This window comes from Arvicola amphibius, chromosome 2 (assembly GCF_903992535.2).
Source record: "Arvicola amphibius chromosome 2, mArvAmp1.2, whole genome shotgun sequence".
NCBI classification, from domain to species: Eukaryota; Metazoa; Chordata; class Mammalia; order Rodentia; family Cricetidae; genus Arvicola; species Arvicola amphibius.
In genome coordinates, this window is record NC_052048.2 from 89,183,456 (window position 1) to 89,201,021 (window position 17,566).

Sequence of the window (17,566 nt, forward strand, 5' to 3'; positions counted from 1 at the left end):
GGGATCTCTTGCTGCCTCTGGGCTGCACTTTCACCAGTAGCCTTGCTTGGGCTCTCTTCAGGGACTTTAGTAGCCCTATCGCACAGTGAAAGCCTCAGCTGCTCTCCACGACCCCTTCGTGCCTTCAAAACCAGCACCACCTGGGTGACTCTTAGAACGCCCAAGTACGGCTGCCCGTGCAAAGTACAACCTTGGTCACGTCTGGAACACAGCTTCTCTGTGCAGTCTCAGAAGAAACACATTCCAGAAGATTTCACCTCAATGATCCTGGTCTCTTCTTAATTGCCACTAATTTCTTAGTTCCAGCTGACCAGCATGTATTATTGGTTCTGGTCTCTTGCTAATCAAAGCTGATTCTTTAGGCCCAGCTAGCCAGAACCACAGATTTTTGACTCAAAATAGCAAAAGGCCCTCACAGAGTCTTTAAAACTTCCCTCTGAAACTTCACAAACCAGGCCTCCATTTGCACTGATCCAATATTCTTATCTTCTAAGCCCCACAGAACATCCCGCTGATCTCTCAACAGTCCTTGGCTTTCCTAGCCCAAAGTTCGAAAAGGCTTCCTTCAGTCCTCCCCAGAACATTGTCAGGAGGTCCGTCACAGTAATACCCCACGATGCTGGTATCTAATTCTCTTAAGTAGGGGTTTTATTGCTTCTATTAAACACCATAGCCAAAAAAAAAAAAAAAAAAAAAAAACCTTGGGGAAGAAAGGGTTTATTTGTCTTACACTTCCACATCATTGTTCAAGATGGAAGGAAGTCAGGACAGGAACTCAGAGCAGAAACCTGGGTGCAGGAGCTGATGAAGAGGCCGTGGAACAGGGATTTCTGGCTTACGTCTTCAGGGCTTGGTCAGCCTGCCTTCTTACAACCACCAACCCAGGGATAACACCACCCACAATAGGCTGGACCTTGCCTCATCAGTCACTAATTAAGAAAATGTCCTACAGCTGTATCTCAAGAAGGCGTTTTCTCAGTGGAGGTTCCCTCCTTTTAGATAACGTTTGCTTGTATCAAGTCTACAGAAAGTAGCCAGCCCAATACCCAAAGGCAAATCCCTATACTTGAAGCATCTTCATGTAGGTCCAGAAAGCCTACATAAAATGTACTCTGGGAAACCACAGGAGCAGAGGACCAAATTGAACCTGATGAACTGAAAGAAATACTAAAGACACAAGCAGAGAAGTCCATTGTAATTTTTGAGTGCATTTATAAAATGAGAAGAGACTGCTAAGAAAAAACAAAATAAATAAAACAGCACAACCAATTATAGACTTTGAAAAATGAAGGTGCCATCAGAACCATGAGGAAAAAGACAAATTAAAGAAAGAAACTTAATTCTTTCCCATTGACAACTAGGAAATAGACTCCCCATTCTTTTTATTTTTTACTCTAAAGAACATTTGGTTTAGAAAACAAGTATTTGTAATTTATTTCTCTATTTGTTCATAATATATGGAAATCTTTTAAAGGATTTTGCTAGATCCTTTCTAGCTTTACCTCCCAGGAAGGTCTTTGTCAAGGACCTTTTGTATTTCATGAAAATACATGCAAGGAGATCAATAGGGTCTCTTCATGTAGTCCATGGAAGCCTAGGAGTTGGTGATAGCTAGTGTTAGTTGGCCACTGAACAATCCAGGTTTCTTGGGAGACTCATTTCTATGTAGGCCATTAGTTAACTGATGTCAGTAGACACATATTAACTGTGGTGGAAACAGTTCCTACAGAAGGCAGACTAGGCTGCACTGCACAAGAAAGTGAGCTGAGCTCAGGCTTTCAACCATCCTCCTCAGCCTCCTGACTTCCTCAGGATTCTAGCGTTTTCATGGCCTGAAGTACCCTTGAACTGTGAGCCAAAATAAGTCTCTTCCCCTTTATGTTGCTTTTGTCAGAATATTATAAAACAGCAATGGGAAAAGAGTAACTAAGGCCAAGTCTACAGCAGCGGAACAGATTTTCATCCAGTAGTAAAAGTACCTTCTGCCAGCAAGATATGAGAGTCTGAAAAGCACAAAATAATGTTTCCTTTGTCTAAAGGCAGTTAACTAATGTAGCTAGTTGCCACAAGTACCAAGGGCGTTTAGGAGAAATTATGTGTAACAAGCTTCATTCTGTGTCCTCTTGCTTGAAGACTGTCTGTTGTTTCTCTTGAGGACTTCCCTCAGGTGTCACATCTGTGGGACTGGAGCAGCAGATGAGGCTTCTTTGTCTTGGAAACTGCGGCAGGTTTTTCTGTCAGGAAGCTGCTTTCTCTTCCTGTTTAGAGAGATGATTGTCTAGAGCAGAGGTTCTCAACCTTCCTAATGTTGTAACCCTTTAATACAGTTCCTCGTGTGGTGCTGGCCCCGAAACATAAAATTATTTTCATTGCTGCTTCATAACTGAAATTTTGCTATTGTTATTAATCATAATGTAAATATCTGATATGAAGGATATCTTAGATATGATCCCTGTGAAAGAGTCGTGTGATCCCTAAAGGGGTCTTAGCCTAAAGGTTGAGAACTACTACTCTAGAAAGACAAATTTTAATTTTAATCATAATTCCCTAACACAATTAAGGAATTCACTATTGCATGAGAAGCGGGGGCCTAGAAATCCTTCCTGAAAACACCAGGTCAGACAGGCTCCATAGTAAAGAGTTGAACAATAGAAAAGATCAGTATTGTATGCTTAAGAAGGTTTATTCTATGGTACCCAAGAATAAATATGACAGACGAACATGAGACATGGGAAAAGAAAACTCAATGCTGAAAAAAACAGAAGTATTTCTAAGAAAAACACACAATTTCAAGAATAGTTGGGAAGAAAAAAGTCACCAAACTCCACGTTTCAACACGCCAAAGCATAATTTTAGAACATCAAAAAAGTGATGGAGTCTGTGTTCATAGAAACAGGTGATTACGTTCAGATGAAAAAGATACCAATGACATGGCTCGGAGGGTTAAGGTGGTTACTGTCAAACGACTACCTGAGTTCAAGTCCAGGGACCCACATAAGGGAAGGAGAACACTGATTCAACAAGTGGTCCGCTGATTTTCATGTGTTCCCTATAACTCCGGCATGCAATCACACACACAAACACACACACACACACACACACACACACACACACACACACACACACCAAAAAAAGAATGCAGGCCAAATAGAAAATTATCTTAGTTTGATTAATAGTGAGGAAAATTAAATAATTTAATGTCAGCGTTTTAAGTGCTCTCTCTCATCATCAAAGGGTATAACTAAAAACTGACTGTAGATGTCAGTGAAAAGTAGAGGAGGAAAGAATAAAGACAAATTTATTGAAACCAAGCAGAGCTAAGTGGAAGATTTTGCAAAATTCCCTTGCAATGCATGCATGTAGAAAAAAAATCACATTTTTTACTACAAATATATATAATCATGATCTGTGATTTGTCGTTTGAAGTATAAAAACAAGGTAAGACCATAATCCAAACTCATATTCACAGTGGGATAAAGAGCATCAAGGCCATAGCATTTGACAAGGAATAAGCTTTCTCTTCTTTTAAACATTTATTGCATTTTTAAAAGTGTGATTGTGTGTGGGTATGTACATATGAGTACAAGTGACAGCAGGGACCCGAAGCATTGGATCCTCTGGAGCTGTAGTTCCAGATGTCTGTCTGACAAGAGTGCTGGGAACCAAACTTAGGTCCTCTGCCAAGGCAGTACTTTCTCTTAACCACTGAGGCATCTCTGCAGCCCAATGAGTTTTCTTAATATTAAAATTTGAGAAAGAAAACAACGGAGTGGTTGGTTGTCCTGGAAAGTTATTAATGAAAAGGGGCAAGATGGACATTCAATAATGTGGATAAGTTAGGACGGATGCTAGGGATTTCATAAGAAAAATAATGAGGTCTTGAACACAGGTGCTATGGATGCTTTCGCCCTTGAGAAGGAAGGAAAACAGTTCATTCCCCAGACACTAAAAGGGAAGAAATAACTATGTGGGGCAAATAGGGAAATTTAAATATAAAGTAGAAATGCCAGGCCTTGAAGGTAATCAGATGAAAGCCACTCAATTTTCCTCCCTCTCTCCCAAAGTGAAAAAGAGATTTACCACTCTAATTTCTAGACTTGAGGTTTGGGTATAGGCCTCAAGGACAATGATGAACATTTAAAGTCGTTTGTCAAGGGAAATGGGCAAGGAAGCCAATCACCTGAACGTAAAGGGTAGCTGAGATTCCTGACATCACAGCTAGAAGTGAAGGGATTTCCTTATGTAGTTGTTCCTGCTGTTTAAAAGAAGAGGTGCAGAAGAATCACAGTTTATAATGTGCCCTGAAATTTCTGTTATTTTTGTTGTTGTTGTTGTAGATATGAAAGATGACCTAACATTTTTTTTAGCTTCCATTCCCCTTTGGTAGAAAATAATGTCTAGATGTAATTATTTTTTAAGCATGTGCGTGCCTGCTGGCCTTCAAGTATGTGTGTGTGTGTGTGTGCGTGTGTGTGTGTGTGTGTGTGTGTGCCCATGAGCATGTATGCACATGTATATATGTACATGCACTCATCCAGGTGCCCATGGAGGCCAGAAGAGGACATTAGATTTCACTGCAACTGAATTTCAGGCCATATCGAGCTGCCTGATGTGGGTGCTGGGAACCCAGGTTCATGCAAGAGTCATGTGCTCTCTTCAACACTGGACAATCTCTTCAGCTCCCAATTTATCAGGATTTTTGTTGTCGTTTTTTATCATGAAACAATATATTAAAAACTTGTCTGGTATCACAATATGAATTACATTTAATCCCAAATTTTATGAACATTTCTTGTTGATGGATCGATCTGTGAGGAACACAAATGCAATGTGGTATTACTAAATGTGTGTGTGTGTGTGTGTGTGTGTGTGTGTGTGTGTAACTATTCTGTGAAAAATTAGGTAATGCCTATCAAGAGTTCAAGAGCACTATAATTGGACCTTGCCTTTCATCTTCTGCAAATCTTTGTTAATGAAAATAAAAATTGTCGAAACATAGCCCAATAATGGAGTCCTGTGCAGAGAATTCTAGCTACTTATGAGAAAACTCCAAGAAAACAAGAATATCAGTGTCTTTAAACCTTGCAATTGTACATGGAATGTGCTTTCAGGCCCCTCCCAGGTGTATCAGATACGCGTGAGTTTATTTTGGATTATTCATTACAATGAGCTATTGTTGTTTGTTTATGTACCTCTATAGAAAAACATGTTTTTGCCATGTGCAGCTTGTCCTTATGATTATATACAGCTTACACGCATGGTAACTTTATTCATGTGACCTTTCTTAATCCTTAGACTATAAATTGTCTGATGCTCTGAATAAAGTTGGCTATTGCATGAGGCTTTAGTGTGTCTCATTTTTAGGCTCCATTCTCCCAGGTCCCACCACTGTTAGAGAAGTGAACAAAGTTCACTGGGTAGTAACTCAGTTACTGTTTATAATGGAAAATGTTTTCCATACTCAACAATGGAGAACCGATTACAAACATTATGGTAAATCAATAAAACACAAAAGAGACAAAAGGAACAATGCAGATACCATCTTTCTGATATGCAGAAAGATGACCTAAAAACAACTGAAGACCAAGACCAAAATCAGAAATCAAATATGTTCACAATGCTTAGCTCCTACACAGGATGCTGAAGACTTAGTGTGACCACAGCAGAGAAGGCTGCAATTTGGGAAAGTAAATGAAAAAGGAGCTATACCCTGAAGAAAGTCAGTCTGGACAAACCCTATGTCTTGTCGTGGACATGGTGGTAGATATCCCTAGGCACAGAAAATAGGTGACAATTTTATTAAGCTTATTTTCAAATCATCTTTTCCCCTGCATTCTAATTTCCCCTTTTAAAGGCTTCAAACCTTAGGGATTAAGCATAACAGCTTTCACTAGTGATGCCTGGAAAGCACACTGTCTGCTTCGTGCATTGGGACCAAAAAGGAAGACTATGAAACAAGAGCAGCAGAGCACAGGGGGGAGAAGGGAGCACCCAGCAAGGCAGGTAGTCATCATCCTCTGAACACATTAGCTTCCAGGATAGAAACCATAGAAATAAGGAGAAGGGGCTTAAGAACAATAATAATATGCTAATTTTCTGGAGAAAATGTATGTAATTTGGTATAAATATATGGTATTTTAACATTTATGTTAAAGTTTAGAAACTAAAAAAAAGTGACCTTAATTACTAGTGAGACCAAACAGAACATGTGTCTGTCTGTCTTCCAAGACAAAAAAAAAATATAGAGATTCTCCAGTTAAACATATGATGAAAGGAGATGACCATACACACCACACACATGCATAACAAACATATAGAAATACACACACACACACACACACACACACACACACACACGCCACAATTTTCTTAAGTGATAAAAAGTACAATTTGAATAATGTGGAGGAAGTAAGTTCACTGCCTAACAGAAGGTACTCCATTATTACATGTAAAAACCTCTCTCTAGATATGTCTCAGATGAAAAAGATGACTTAAATATTTTTCCAAATAATGCCCTTCGATGTCATTGTAAGGTGTTAATTATAGTATGGACACAGGACAAGGTGGCTCAAGCCTATAATCATTCTGGCTACTCAGGAGACTGTGGCAAGGGGATCAACCTGTTCAAACTCGGCCTGGACTTGCAGAATACGTTCCAGGCCATTTGGGGCAATTTATGGAGATGTCTCAAATTTTAAGAAGTGAAAAAGAGGCCCGGGGATATGCCTTGCTCAGTGGTACAGCACTCGCTTAGCGTTCCAAAGACCCCCGAGTCAATCCCTAGTACTGAAAGAAAGGGGAAAAAAATCAGGTAGAGAAAGTTCCTCGCCGCACTGGAGAAGAGAATCTATTCTCTCACCCCAAAAGGCATTCTGTCTGGGGAGGAGGAAGGATTGCAGACAATTGTTTCCAACCTACCTTTTCTTATCCCAGTCAGCTGGGGTCTGCCGGGGTCAAGCAGTGCAAGTAGTAGGGTCCAGAGAGCATTATCTTTTCTTTGATCCCAGAAATGTCATGTGGGTTGATTTGAAGGTATGCCTATTCTTCAAAGGCTTGATCTCTAGCTTAAGAACGTGAGTTAAGTAGGGATTTTATGGGAATATTTTTGGCTTTAGGAAATAAAACATAAGAGACCCCCTGCCTCTTACAGCCTTCTGAAAATCCCCGTCCCTAATTGTTTCTCCCTTCAAAGCAAATTCTCGGGCACTTCATAATATGAAGTCTCCTACAGCCTTGTGTCTAATTACTCTCTGCCATCTAGCGCAGTTCAGAGTGAAATGATTAGCCCTGTTTGTTGTCAGGTTGTCTCTGGGAGATGACAATTTCTAACAAATCACTCATTCTCAAAGCTAGGAAGGTCTGCCAGGGTGGAATGCAATCCCACAGTTCCCAAAGTGGATGAAATTCTTCGCGCAGCATGTGACGTTAATGTGTTTGCTGCTTAGCGAGAAGGGTCTGGCCTTTCCAGGAGCCAGACACATCCTCGCACCACCCCCCGCCAGCTGATAAAGCATCATTGCATGAGCCCAGAGCTATTTGCTGGGCTCATTCAGAGCCCTCCTCACCTGTTCCCCACCTGCTATCCCCCAGTCCTATCTCTGCCAACTCAGAGTCCCCACTGAACTCTTCAAACTTAATACTCCCACTCTCCTTCTGGGCTTTTTGTCTACTGAGCATCTGCCCAGCAAACTTTCCCATCTAACTCCAGCTTGAACTTGGCCTCTGCCCATTCCTCCAATCAAATCTTAACTGTGATAGACTCAGAAATCAAACATTGGCACTAGAAGATGGTACAGAGCCATGCTGCATCCCTTGACTAACCTCCTGTCATGAAATTCAGAATCATTCTTTTTTTGTTTGTTTTTTAAGTAGCTTCATATTTATTTAAAAGCTTTTCCATTAAAAAAAATCTTACCAATAATGACAATTTCTGTTTCATAGTATACACAAGTGAATGTTTGCAAACATTTATGGAAAAAATGAAATCTTTTATAAAATATGAAATAAGCAGTTTTCCTTTATAAATCAATAAAGAATTCTTCCTTACACTTTAACATCTTATGAATTCATGTAATCTTATGATATTGGCCAAAAGTCCACGCCATCCTCAAATGGTAAAATCCTAAATTCCAGGGTAATGTATCAGGAGGTGGGAACCTTTGGGGCAATTTTAGGACATGAGAATAGAGCATATGAACAGGATAAACATTCCATAAATGAAATTGTAGAGAACTGCCTGGCTTCTTCTACAGTCAAGGGACAGAGGGAAGATGAACCAATGAGCAAACTCTCATCAGACACAGAATGCCAACAAACTTGACCCTGTATCTCTGAGTCTTCAGACTAGCGAAAACCAGATGCCTAAGGTTTATAAGCCTCCTCAGTATTCATGGCCTTTACCAAAAAAGCCATATCTTTTTTCTTCCTTTCTTTCATTCTAAATAGGATATATGTCACTGAGAGGCACATACAGGGAAAGGAGAGGACAGAAGTTACAAGCCAAAACTAAATGTCAGTTTGCCTCAGCTTTATTGTACATGACTTGGTTTAGTAGTGCAATGGGTACTCGCTTAAGCATGATAGATCCCACATATTCAGTCACCTCTACATATATAAAAATACCTTGGGTTCATTCCTATCATGTGCAAAACCAAGACCGACAAAGCAGCCTGCCTTGCTTGGAATTGGGTGTTTTCTTTTAGCCAGTGGTGATACTGTCCGTGTATTCATGGACACAATGGGTGACCCACTCTTTTCAGGCAACACAGAATGACAACTGGTTCTTTGTTGTTGTTGTTGTTGTTGTTGTTGTTGTTGTTGAGAATGCTACCTCCTGCCCTTGACCGTGTCAATTCTAGTCTTGCAAAGAAAGTAAATTACTCCTCCAGATTGAATCTCCCCTCTACCTTTGATTTCATTTTCCCTGCATCCCTTGGCAATCCCCTAATCCTGCTTTTCCATCCAAATCAGCCGAACAGACATGACTGCATTAAGAACAAGGATGATCTACCAAGATAAGGTGAGGAGAAAGAGATGGCTGCATTTGTTCTGGAACCTCTCAACCTTTTGGGGAAGGCAGGGCTGGGATGGATAAGATGTACAATGCTTCTCAACACTTGTCCCCCAGCTCTCTCCCTCCCATTCAGACTTCGCAAGTGTTCCTGTTTGTTCCCTTCATGGTAATTACAAATGTTCCAAAAATAAGAAAACCGTAAGTGAGATCTATTTTGACTAAGAGGCTGCTTTCAATCTAGCTGACACAACAGAGTGATTTCTGGGTTGTGTTTCAGAGAATAACATCAGCAATTAGCAAATCAGGTATGTAATTTGACCGTAGAATCTGAAGTTTATATTTAGCAAATTGCAAAGGAGGTGTCCTTGAAAACATAGAATTAATTCTTTCTTTGTGGTTCAAAATCTCACTCTGTTGCCGAAGCTTTAAATCATTTCACACCAAAGGACTAAGATTAGGGCACTCATTAGGCATCATCTGCCCTCCCACCCCCTCTGCAGTGCCCATGCTTTCAACGTTTTTTCTTTCTGGAATTTCTCAGCTTTGTTTTCTTCAATTCTCTTCATCTATCTTCCCATCTAAGAAGTCTGTTTTCCCACCATCTATCAATGAGACTCCAAAAAATAATATCATGATACATCTCAGAATTGAGCACTTTGTAGTCAGTCTTCCCTGTTGACCCCACCCGACTAACTGAATATAGCTTCACATGGGCAGCGGTGACCTGAGGCTCCGGTCACCTCTCTCTCCACTCAGAGCAAGTGCTCTTTGTGGTGTGTGAGAGAGAAAATGGCATGTTTCCATATGGATTAAACTATGGGAAATTCTGAAGCCTTAAAAGCATGTAGAAAATCAAAATCGGAGGATATATGCTTCCTGATGCTCTTGATTTTGCGAGGTTATACTGGGTAATCTCAGTGTGTAGCCTGTGTGTGTTCGGGATTTTAAATTCACTGCTCTGGAAAATGGAACAGAAATGACGTAAGGCAAAACACAATTGAAAATGTCAAGCCTTTGCCATGTGTCTCTGAGCACTGGCGGTACCAGCTGAATCATTTATAGAACTGCATGCTGGCTTTATCCGGAAGTAACAGGGTATGGTCTTTACCCTTTGTGTTGTGGGGTTATCTAATTCCTAATTTCCATTTCCAAATGCACACCATGTCTGTTCGCTTTTGATTTTTGTCCTTTTGTTTTTTTGTTTTAAATTTAAAATAAATCTGTGGCCTAACTCTAACTATGCAGAACTTTGAACATGGCAATGAACCTAAATGCTAAATATACAGCACTTTGAACATGGCAATGAACCTATTTTCAATTTGTCCTTTCATTTTAATTATGCTGTCGGTATTATTTTGCAGGCATAATTTGTAACATTTTGGCTGCTACCTACAGGCACCCCAGAATATAGAATGTCTCCTGGGATGTGTGGGGGTAGGTGTATAATTTACTGATTTCCTTAGAAAAAGAGATTTTTCCTGAAAGTCTTGCTCTAGTTGTCAGTGTGGATATAAGGGTGATGAGAAGAATTTTTAACAACAACAACAAAAAAAACCAAACAACAAAACAAAAAATAATAGTGATGTCTTTATTTCACAAAAATAAAACTATCTGCAAGATGCACATAAAGTCAGTAAATAGGACAATCTCTGAAAATATAAAGCCTTCACCCGGGGATACTACAGGAGAAATCCTACACAAATGTGTTTTTAATCGTTTCGATAAGTAATACAATCAGCATGTTTATGAAAAACCTAAATACAAAATAGATCAAAGCCATTTTCACAGTTTAAAATTTATTAGTTATGGAGATGGCTGATATGAAAAGAGAGGTTAAGAAGAAAAAAACAACTCTAAGTCTTTTAAAGAGTAATTCTCCCCCATCTTGACAACTATTACTGAGATAACTGGAATTACAGCACAGATAGGGGAATCAGGAGAGAGGGAGAGGCCGAGGGACCATTTAGCACACACAAAAATGAGACTGGAAACGATTGCTCTGAGTTCCCCGATCTCCTCATGGATTTTTGTCTCTCTATAAGGAAAGGCAAGATTGTACAGTCACAAGGTTACAAGGTTCTGTCTTTGTGTTGCTGCTCTCAAAATGGAGAAGTGGGTTGCTTTTAATACAATCATCTTCTTTAAATAATTACATAGGGAACACCCAACAATTCCATCAAACCATCTTTGTTGTGAGATATTTGTCTGCTGTGTGAAAATAAACTGCTGTGATTGGCGTAATGAAAAGCTAACAACCACTATCTAGGCAAAAGGGATAGGTGGGACTTCTAGGCAGATAAAGGAAGTAGGAGAAGATAATCGAGATACAGGGGAGATGTCAATGAGAAAAGGAGGGGTTCAGACATACAAAATGAAAGAAAGATAAAAAGTCACATGATAAAATGTAGGTTAATATAAATGGGATAATTTAAGGTGTAAGAGCTATTTAGGAACAAACCTAAAATATAGCCTGGGTTTTCATAATTAGTAATAAATTTCCCTGTCATTATTTATGAACTGTCAGCCCAAAGAAAAATCTGGCTATACTTCTTATTAGTTTCTCCTTCTAATGCATCATATCTCTTAGGCTCAACGTCACTATTTACAATATGAGTGTAAGTGTATCATGTTCTAAGCTTTAAGATTTGCATCCCTTGGCCTTAAAAGAATAGAATTTTGAATTAACCTTTATATGCCTATATGTTTGTTGTAATATATATGTATATATAGAGTACATATACATATATATATACTTATTTATATAAGTGTGTATGTATATGTATGTATATGTGTTTTTGTGTATGTGTGTGTGTGTCTATGTATGTATGTTCAAAGAAGCTGCTTGTTCATCCTGGCTGCCCAGAACCGAAATAATCACACAGAAACTATATTTACTGCTTGGCCCATTAACTCTAGCTTCTTATTGGCTAGCTTTTACGTATTAATTTAACCCATTTCTATTAATCTGTATGACTACATGGCTGTGGTTTACCAGATAAAGTTCCAGCATCTGTCTCTGGTGGGGCTGCACGGCATCTCTCTGACTCTGCCTTCCTTCTACCTTGCTATAGGCCAAGCCAGTTTCTTTATGTATTAACCAATAAAAGCAACACATAGGCAGAAGGACCTCCCCCACCATGTATGTATATTCTTGTCTCTGAAGTTTGTGTATACATGATGTATACATGTAGAGAACAGAAGTTGATATAGTGTGTCCTCTTCAATCACTTTCCATCTCATTTTTTGAGATAGGGTCTCCCACTGAACCATGCATGAGTTATTATTATTGGCTAGACTAGCTGTCCAATGAACTTCAAGGATCCTCCTATCTCTGACCCTGCCAATGCTGAGTATACAATGTAAAAACTGGTTTTTTTCATAGGTACTGGGGACACAAACTCAGGTCCTCAAGCTTGCACAGTGGACACTTTAAATTAAACCATCTCTCCATACCCACTGATTGTTTTTCATAGTATAAGCAACCCTTGAGAGTTCACGAAGGGACCCTGTGTATCTGTTGAGATTACCTGTCACTTTCCTATATACTCTTTAGGTAGGAAACTAGACGCTGTTCCAGATTCTCTTGTGCTAGATAGAGATTTAGAGGTAAAGATGGCATTCCCTTCAAGGAGTGTATTCTGTCACAAGGCAACAGAAACAAGCAAGTATAAAAGAGTTTGGAGCAGTTACAGGGCCAGGTATTGTTGCAGTCACTGGGAAAGAGGGAGAGATATGTGCCATGTTGTAAAACCTCAGAAAACAAAGTGCCACTGTGGGAAAACACCACACAGAGAGATGGGACAGCGGTGTTCTGACCATTCCCTCTGCTCTTCTTCTCTTTCATATCCGGACAACGATACTCTTTAAAATATGATCTGAGTCTTAACATGATATAGAGCATCAGGAGAAGCCCTGTCTTTGTACTAGAACTGCCAAGCCCCTTCCTATAATTTACTTTCAACCGTCTCTCTAGCCCCATTTTTTTCAATTGCAAATATCCCATAAATGTCTAAAGCACCAACACTTACTTATCATACTTTCCTCTGGGAAAACAAGAGAAAATGAAATTTGGTCACCAATGTACAATCATTACAAGACTTTTCCTTGACTGGGCAATGAGAAATCACTCAGATTCTTATCCCCAACATAAAACTTGCTGGTTTCCCTTTTCAGTTAGCATTTTTTTTATAAATACTGGTATGACTTTGAAAATATTAGTACCAATAATTTATAATCCACTGTAATATTTTCACTTTAAAAATACACATTTACATATTATAAATTAAGAGATTTTACATATTTATTTAAACACTTACCCCTGAGTTCTGCTCCCAGCACCTACCTACCTCAGGTGTCTATAACTGCAGTTCCAGGAGTCCCAATGGCTTCTTCTGACCTCTCTAGGAACCTACACTCACCTGTGCATCCTAACACAGACACGCAGAGAACATTTAAAAATGAGTACTTTAAAAACAATATTCAATATCATAGGAGGAAAAGACAAAAAAGTCCATAAATTATACCAAAAACTGCAGATAAGTTTGAAACTGACAAAGACTGTCATTAATGTATGTAAATTACTTTCATGCATATTTTCCCAATTTTAACCCAGTCTAATCTCTCTCATCTTTAGATAGGGCATTTTCAGAACACCAAATAACAATGCTGCCCACAGTTTCCAGTCTGTTCTGTTTATTTCCAGTCAGGAGGAAATAAACCAAGAAAAAGACAACATTGCGATATGTCTCACTATTGCATGGTTTTTCTCTCAACTAAATTGAGAAAACTCTTCTTACCTCGATAGAACAATGGCTCCTGGCAGATCTTCAGACACCATAGAAATCATTTGCAAAGAAGTCCCTTAGGAATCCTAGCTTCGCAATGAAGTGGCATCCATTGTGTGTTTGATGTGTGTTCTGGTAGTACGGTATAAAAGAATACAATTTTCTAGACTGAATCTGAAACATACAAAATGAGAAAATAAATTAGTATATTCTCAAATAGTCTAGAATGACTGCCTGCAAAAAGACAGACTTGAAGTTTCCTCTAGGACAAGATATAATTCAGGCAATCAGAAAATTGATGCCCAGGAGAGAATAAGGACTCTAGTAGAAGAAAAACAAACACAAAGCATATTCATAACAAGGGCTTGAGAGACGAGTCTAGTTGGTTTGGAAAGTTCTGGGTTCTCTGAAAAATATAAAAGCAAAAAATCCCAAAAAACTCTGTCCCCCAAAAAGGGAGATGGAAAACTATTAAGAAGACACTCAATGTTGATCCCTGCCTTCCATGAGCACACACACATTTGCACACATATAGACATGTACACATATATGCACAAAAGTATAATCATAATAGGCTTGGTGAACAACGTGTTTCTTAGGTAAATTTCAAAAACTTACATTTTTATTAATAATTTCTTCAAATCTAGGTGGTTTTGAAGTAATAAATGTAGAATGAGTTATTTTGAGTTTTTATCTTATTACTTATGTATATTTGTATCTGTATGTGTTTTCACATGCATGCTCAGGCCCCACAACACACATGTGGCAATCAGAGAACAACTTTTGGAAGTAGAATCCCTCCTTCCATTATGCAAGTCCTGTCACGTGGACTGGGATGAGAGCCTTTACCCACTGAGCTATTTTTTCGGCCTCTAGAAAGAAAATATTTCCTTTAAATAAATATTTACTCACGTTAGAAATGTACCAATACACATGGCACGTGTAAAAATTTGTGATATTTAACCATTTTCATGACTCTCCAAATTGAGTATGTGATTTACTATAACAAAGCTTGAATTATTAAATCCAAACTCTCAAAGCAGTATTTTAATTAAGAATTAGATTGGCAAGTGTTTAAGATGAATTCTACTGAGCTCCTCCATAGGCAAAAGCAATCAGACATACAATACCTTAACCTTACTTTACGATTTTCAATGTTTCCTGAACTCTGGTTTATAGTGTTCTGCTCTGGTAGGCTTAGGAGAATGATAAGCCAGGCGCAGATAAATTAAAGCAGCGTTTAAAGTTGCAGAATAAAAGTAAATGTGTGAAAGCCGTGTTTCTTTCTGCTGCATCTAGCCGAAGATCTGTTTGCACCCCTTACTTTATGTTGAAGCCAGCAAATAAGACTATGAATTTTCCTCTGAATACAGTTTGGTTTTTCTCCCATGTATTGATTTTGTTGCTGCTTTCCAGAAATTATTAAAATTTGTTGCATTTCTTTCAAGATTTTTAAGGAGTGTGTGTGTGTGTGTGTGTGTGTGTGTGTGTGTGTGTGTGTTGGGGGGTGGATCAGCAGTAAAAAAGTACTTGTTGCTGTTCCAGAGAATGGAGAGCTCAGTTTGTTAGGCAGCTCACACTCACCTTTTAACTCCACCTTCAAAGAATTTAAAACCCTCTTCTGGCCTCAATCAGCATCCACACATTACACACAGACACACAGGCACAGACACACACACACACACACACACACACAGAGAGAGAGAGAGAGAGAGAGAGAGAGACAGAGAGACAGAGAGAGAGAGACAGAGAGACAGAGAGACAGAGAGAGAGACACACACACATAGAGACACACACAGAGACACACAGACACAGAGACACCCAAACATACACACACACACACACACACACACACACACACACACACACATGAGACGGGCCGGGAGGATTAACCATTTCTAAAAGGTTTTAAGAATATGTAAAAGCTGTTTTACACTACTTGCTCTACATCATTATCCTCTCTATTTCTATTGTGTAAGAATGAGAAACATTTCCTTGCACACAGTTTCTCATGTTTAGCTCTAAAGAGTCTTTCCTTGTACTTAAGAAGGATTTTTAAAAGTCACATGTGCATCTTCTTCAGTTTTAGAATAATGAGCTCATTGCTTTGGTGTCAAGGACCACAGTGCCTTTTCCTATGTCTTGTCCCGTTTCTTCATTCTAGCTTTCTAGCTTACAAAGATCACAGTGATGCCCTCTAGTGCCTGGAGGGTAAACAGTATTGCTAGATCTTCATTTTTATACATACATTTTATGACTATAAATATTCTTTTTTTAACCTTCTATCTTACTCGAAAGACCCCTTCCCTGCATTCTTTGTGTCTGAGCTGACCTAGGATAAAGTTCCTCTAGTGAGTATTCACTTGTTTATGAGATGCATCGTTTTAAGTATGTCTCATACTATTTAGAATTGGGTGTTCCTTTGTATCAAATCCTTGTCCTTTTGAGTGAGTTAACCTTACTGATAGTCATTGACATTACAGAAAGGGTTTTCTTTACATTTCACGTCATTTTGTTCCTTTTCCATACTTACTTTTATGATTTCTGTTGGTCTGACATTTATGAAGGTTGGTATTTTATATTGCGGTGTTTACATTTAGCTCTTTTTGGTAATAACAGTTCATCATTTTAAATATCATTGATTCACTTGTAATATTGACTATGCATTTCTCTTCTACTCAACTCTACTTGCTTTCCCTCACCACAACCTAGTGCTTAATCCACAGAAATCTCTTTCTTAGCCTTTCCCTAATATTATTATTATTTCCCTATCTGAATTGTCTTCTTCAACTTACATCCTTTGATTTTTCAGGGAAAGTATAGATGAGGAAATCCTCAATATATAATTTCTATATAGTTGTCTCTTTAATTTTATTTCTTTTTCAATTTTAATTTTCAGAACACACAGTCTAGCTTGAGACAGTTTTGTTCAACTTACTCAAGGGGAAGTACGTTCAGTTTATGTCCTTTGGCTAAAGTTTGACTTAAATTTTCCCGGTGACTAACTTTGGCATGCCACTACTTTCCTTAAGGAAAAGTGTCTTCATTAAAATGGTAGGAGAGGTACATTTCTTCATTAACAAATCCTGACTCAAATATCTCTAGTATTTAAATTTGTAGAAAGTTAAGTTATATTTAAGTTTCTTGGCTCTTTTCTAAAATGTATCATAGCTATGGCTTCAGTGTTTCTTAGAACTGTCAAAAAAATCTGTTGGAAAATTCACTTTACCCCACTGAAAAATAACAGTTATCGACAGAAGCCTTGTGTACAGTTGTCCTCCCCCACCCCCAATTTCTTTTCTTGCTCAATATTTGTGCCAGGTTAAGGGATACCTCCAAGGAAAAGGGTGTAGTAGTTAAAGCCCCCTGGACAATAGAAGTGGAAATCTTCCTGCAGGTTCAACCATCACCTTCTGAAGCAGGACTTACTGTGCAAATTATTGTATATGACGTAGAAGTAGCTAGATAGCTCCTGGATTCAGCATCAGAGAGACATCTCATGTTCAAGTATTCATAACCACATGTGTGTTTTTTGTTTCCTTTTGCAAGTTTTTAAGATGCATCTCTGAATTCTTTTAGAAATGCACTAAATGAAAGGAGTATCTTTATTTAAAAAAAATCCAATAGTAACTGTAACATTTCAAAAGAGAAAGTGGCTGCTACTTACAGGTAGCTTAGAACAATAGAAAGGAAGAATGATTATGTCACGGTAAGTGGGCCATGTGATTTCTCCAACTGCACTTAGATGCGACTTTTTATCTGAGTGTCC